General features: G+C 49.8%; 1 pseudogene; it reads left to right on the top strand.

Annotated features, from left to right (window-relative positions):
* Window positions 1-249: 249 nt before the first annotated feature.
* Window positions 250-4140, top strand: LOC112413505 (cell division control protein 42 homolog; annotated as a pseudogene).
* The last annotated feature ends 711 nt before the right edge of the window (window positions 4141-4851 follow it).

Below are 4851 nucleotides of genomic sequence, written 5' to 3'. Positions count from 1 at the left end.
CCAAGACCAGTCAGTGCCAAAGGAGAGGAGTCAGGCTGATTAGAAGCCAGACCCTCAGGCAGCAGCTCTTACAGAATGCAAACATACACAGTCCCTTGTCGGCAAGCATAAGCCCCACTGGCTACCAGAGCCAGGGAACCTGGAGGCGTCCTCGGGGTAGCAGTCACAAAAATCAGGGCTCCAGACAGTGCATTAGTTCCTTTCTAGGAGATACCCGTGAGCTGTGGCGAGGCAGAGGGACAGTATAAGATGGCGTCCCCTGGCCTTCATTCCTTGAGCCCCTCCGTAGCCTCTAGATGCATGCCAGTTGTAAAGCCTGCTCCTAAGCCAAAGCTCCAGGACAAACGCGTAGGCCTCTTTCACAGAAAGCCCGGGGGTGTGTTTCAGTCAGCTGTTTGGGCAGTGCCCTGGCTTGGTAGCCTGCCAAGAACTGTCTATGGGATTGTTGCAGTTCTGCGCACCTGCAGGAGTGCAAGCCGCCCGGCCACCAGAGCCAGGGAATCAAGCTGCCAAAACCAGGGCACCAGATGTAAACACGGGCACCAGATACATAGAAGAGCTCCTCTCCTAGAGATGCTGGCACACTGGAGTAGGGCAGAGGTAAAGCATGAAGATAGCATGTCCTCGAGGTCTCAGGAAAGGTCTAAGGTCAGCCTCAGATGTGTCATTAATCAGAAGCCTGCCCCTCAGGCTGTGGCTATAATGATAAGGCGATAGGCTTCTCCAACTTGCTGTGGGAAAGACAGACCTCCTGGGTCTGTTGCCTCCTGCCGTGCCCCAGGGGTGGTAGGAGTTTATAAACTCTTTCTCCTTGGTTCCAGTTGTAGGACTCGTGGAGCATAAACCCCACTGGCCAGCAGAACCAGTTGATATAGAGGTGTCTCCTGGCAGCAGCCACAAAAGTCAGGGCACCTGACAAGGGTATAAGCTCTTTATGGGAAGATACCAGTGAGCTGGAGCAAGACAGAGGGAGAAAGCAAAGATTGCATCCATGGGTCTCCATTCCCTGAGAGCACCTCCATAGGCCCACATAAGTGAGCCAAAGCAGAAGCCTGTCCCTTAGGGCAAAGATCCTGATGAAGGAAACAGGGGGACTTCCCTGCTGGAGCAGTAGCTAAGAATCTGCCTGCCAAGGCAGGGCACACAGGTTTGATCCCTGATCCGGGAAGATCTCACATGCTGCAGAGCAACTAAGCCTGTGTGCCACAACTACTGAGCCTGTGCTCTAGAGGCCGCGAACCACAACTACTGAGCCCGCGTGCCACAACTACGGAAGCCCACGCGCCTAGAGCCCATGCTCCACGACAAGAGAAGCCACCGCAGAGAGAAACCCGTGCACCGCAACAAAGAGTAGACCCCGTTTGCCGCAACTGGAGAAAGCCCTCATGCAGCAATGAAGACCCAACTCAGCCAAAACTAAATAAATAAATAAATAAATAAATACAAGTAAGGAAACAGGCCTTTTTCTCAGAAAACCTGGGGAAGCGTTTCAGCCTGCTATCTGTGCAGCGCCCTGGGGTGATACCCCGCCAAGAACTGTCTCTCTGTGGGACCCAGGAGCACAAGCCCCTCTGGCTTCCAGAGCCAGGTTATCAAGGGGCATCCCTTGGGTGGCAGCTGCAGAAACCAGGTCACCAGACATACAAACTGGGGCACTGGACATGTATGGAAGTTCTTCCCCTTTGGGAGATATTGGTGCTCTGGAGAGCAGCAGAGAGGGTGGTGATGCACCCACTGGCTGGAGCAAGGTGGGGCGGGGGTGGGGGTGGGTAGTGCAAAGATGGTACCCACCAAAAAGAGAAAAAAGGGGAAAAAAAGCAAAAAAAGAAAGGAAGGAAAGAAGGAAGGAGGGGAGAAAGAGAAAGAAAGAAAAGAAAGAAAAAAGAAATGAAAGTTAAAAAAAAGAGGGAGAGCCAGAATATTGCACCCGCCAGCCTCCATCCCCAGAGAGTTTCCCAGCAGGCCTCTACCCCTCAGACCAACACTGTCAAAAGTAGCAAGTGAGTCCTTTTTCACAGAAAGCCTGGGCACTTTTCAAAGGGCTGCTTCTTTGCTGGGCCCTGGTACCCATGGGTCTGTGCACCAGCCCTCAGTTTGCTACAGCCCATGAGTCTCCCGTGTGCAGGCTTTGCTGGTCTTCTAAGCCAGATATTTGGGGGCTTGTCTCTTGGGTGCAGGTCTTAAAGGTTGGGGTGCCCAATATGGGGTATAGACCCTTCACTCCTCAGTGAGACGATTCGGGTTTTGAGTTCCCTTCTGTTGCAGATCCCTGCACTGGGGGTGGGGGATTTATGGTGAGATTCTGCCTCAGCCTTTCCCACCTGCTTCCATGTGGCTTCCCTCTCGTTTACCAGGTGTGAAGGGCTGCTCTGCCAGTTTTTAGCTTTCTTTCAGAGGAAACTGTTCCACATAAATTCGGTGTGTCCATGGGAGGAGGCGAGTTCAGGATTTTCCTATGTCACCATCTTGAACCAGAACCTCTATCATTTCTTTTTGGTTTTTTTCTTAGGATTTCCATCTCTCTGCTTACATTGCCCATCAGTTCCTGCATCCTGTCTATTTCATCCTTAGAACCCTTAGCATATTATTTATAGTTGTTTTCAATTCCTGGTCTGATAATTCCAACATTCCTGCCATGTCTGGTTCTGATGCTTGCTCTGTCTCTTCAAATTGTGGTTTTGTGGGCAGTGGAGCTGAGGTCAGCATCAAATTTGAAATATTTAAAGTGGATACAGAACTGTTTCAGCAACGCAGACAATTAAGTGTGTTGTCGGCGATGGTGCTGTTGGTAAAACATGTCTCCTGATATCCTACACAACAAACAAATTTCCATCTGAGTATGTACCAACTGTTTTTTTTTTTTAAATTTTTTTTTGCCACACCACACATAGTATGTAGGGATCTTAGTTCCCCAGCCAGGGATAGAACCCGTGGCCCCTGCAGTGGAAGCATGGAGTCTTAACTACTGGACCACCAGGGAAGTCCCTGTATGGACCGTTTTTGACAACTGTGCAGTCACAGTTATGATTGGTGGAGAGCCATATACTCTTGGACTTTTTTTTTTTTTTTTTGTTGTACTCGGGCCCCTCACCGCCGTGGCCTCTCCCGTTGCGGAGCGCAGGCTCAGCGGCCATGGCTCACGGGCCCAGCCGCTCCGCGGCATGTGGGATCCTCCCGGACCAGGGCACAAACCCGTGTCCCCTGCATCGGCAGGCAGACTCCCAAACACTGCCCCACTGGGGAAGCCCTACTCTTGGACTTTTTGATACTGCAGGGCAAGAGGATTATGACAGATAACCTCTGAGTTAACCACAAACAGATGTATTTCTAGTCTGTTTTAATTTTTTTTTGCCACACCACACATAGTATGTAGGGATCTTAGTTCCCCAGCCAGGGATAGAACCCGTGGCCCCTGCAGTGGAAGCATGGAGTCTTAACTACTGGACCACCAGGGAAGTCCCTGTATGGACCGTTTTTGACAACTGTGCAGTCACAGTTATGATTGGTGGAGAGCCATATACTCTTGGACTTTTTTTTTTTTTTTTTGTGGTACGCGGGCCCCTCACCGCCGTGGCCTCTCCCGTTGCGGAGCGCAGGCTCAGCGGCCATGGCTCACGGGCCCAGCCGCTCCGCGGCATGTGGGATCCTCCTGGACCAGGGCACAAACCCGTGTCCCCTGCATCGGCAGGCAGACTCCCAAACACTGCCCCACTGGGGAAGCCCTACTCTTGGACTTTTTGATACTGCAGGGCAAGAGGATTATGACAGATAACCTCTGAGTTAACCACAAACAGATGTATTTCTAGTCTGTTTTTCAGTGGTCTCTCCATCCTCATTCAAAATGTGAAAGAAAAGGGGGTGCCTGAGATAACTTACCACTGTCCAAAGACTCCTTTCATGCTTATTGGGACCCAAATTGATCTCAGAGATGACCACTCCACTATTGAGAAACTTGCCAAGAATAAACGGAATCCTGTCACTCCAGAGGCTGCTGGAAAGCTGGCCAGTGACCTGAAGGCTGTCAAATACGTGGAGTGTTCTGCACTCACACAGGAAGGCCTAAAGAATGTGTTTAACAAAGCAATATGGGCTGCCCTGGAGCCTCCAGAACTGAGGAGCTGCAGGTGTGTACTGCTATGAACGTCTCTCCAGAGGCCTTTTCTGCACAGCTGGTGTCGGCATCATACTAAAAGCAGTGTTTAAATCAAACAATCTTAAAAATTAAGATTCGTTTTTGCAATAACGACAAATGCCCTGCACCTACCCACATTCACTCCTGTGAGACAAGGCCCATAGGTATGGCCCCCTTCCCCCTCTCAATACTAGTTAATTTTGAGTGATTGTGCATTGTCAGAAAAATGATCAGTACTAGTTTTTGTTTTGTCATTTCAAAAAAATTTTTTTGTTGTTGTTGTTTTTTTGTTTAAAAGCAAGGCATGCTTGTGATGACTCTGTAACAGACTAATTTGGGTTGTTGAAACAGTTCCCAGTTTCCACTCTGGAGAGCAATCTGGGATATCTAGCTTTTTTAATTTTCCTTTTTTGGGGGGTGGGGCAGGGAGGTGTGTGTGGGATTTGTTTTTATTTAGTCATGTTTTTTTAATTCATTAACCATTGGACAGCCCTTAAGGGGAGGAAGATGGATTGATTTCACATTCTACTTCCTAGATCTAGTTTAGAAAACATGTTCCCCACCTGGTGCTCTCAGGAAGGAGTATAGTAAACGCCTCATTTAACAATATACTCCTTTTAGGGAATTCCCCGGCGGCCCAGTGTTTAGGACTCGGTGCTTTCACCGCCGTAGGCCTGGGTTCGATCCCTGGTCGGTGGAACTAAGATCCCGCAAGCCGC

The sequence above is a fragment of the Neophocaena asiaeorientalis genome, unplaced genomic scaffold, assembly GCF_003031525.2.
Source record: "Neophocaena asiaeorientalis asiaeorientalis breed wild unplaced genomic scaffold, Neophocaena_asiaeorientalis_V1.1 scaffold271, whole genome shotgun sequence".
Lineage (NCBI taxonomy): Eukaryota > Metazoa > Chordata > Mammalia > Artiodactyla > Phocoenidae > Neophocaena > Neophocaena asiaeorientalis.
Note: the sequence above shows the minus strand (reverse complement) of the source record. Positions and strands in the feature narration are given on the sequence as shown.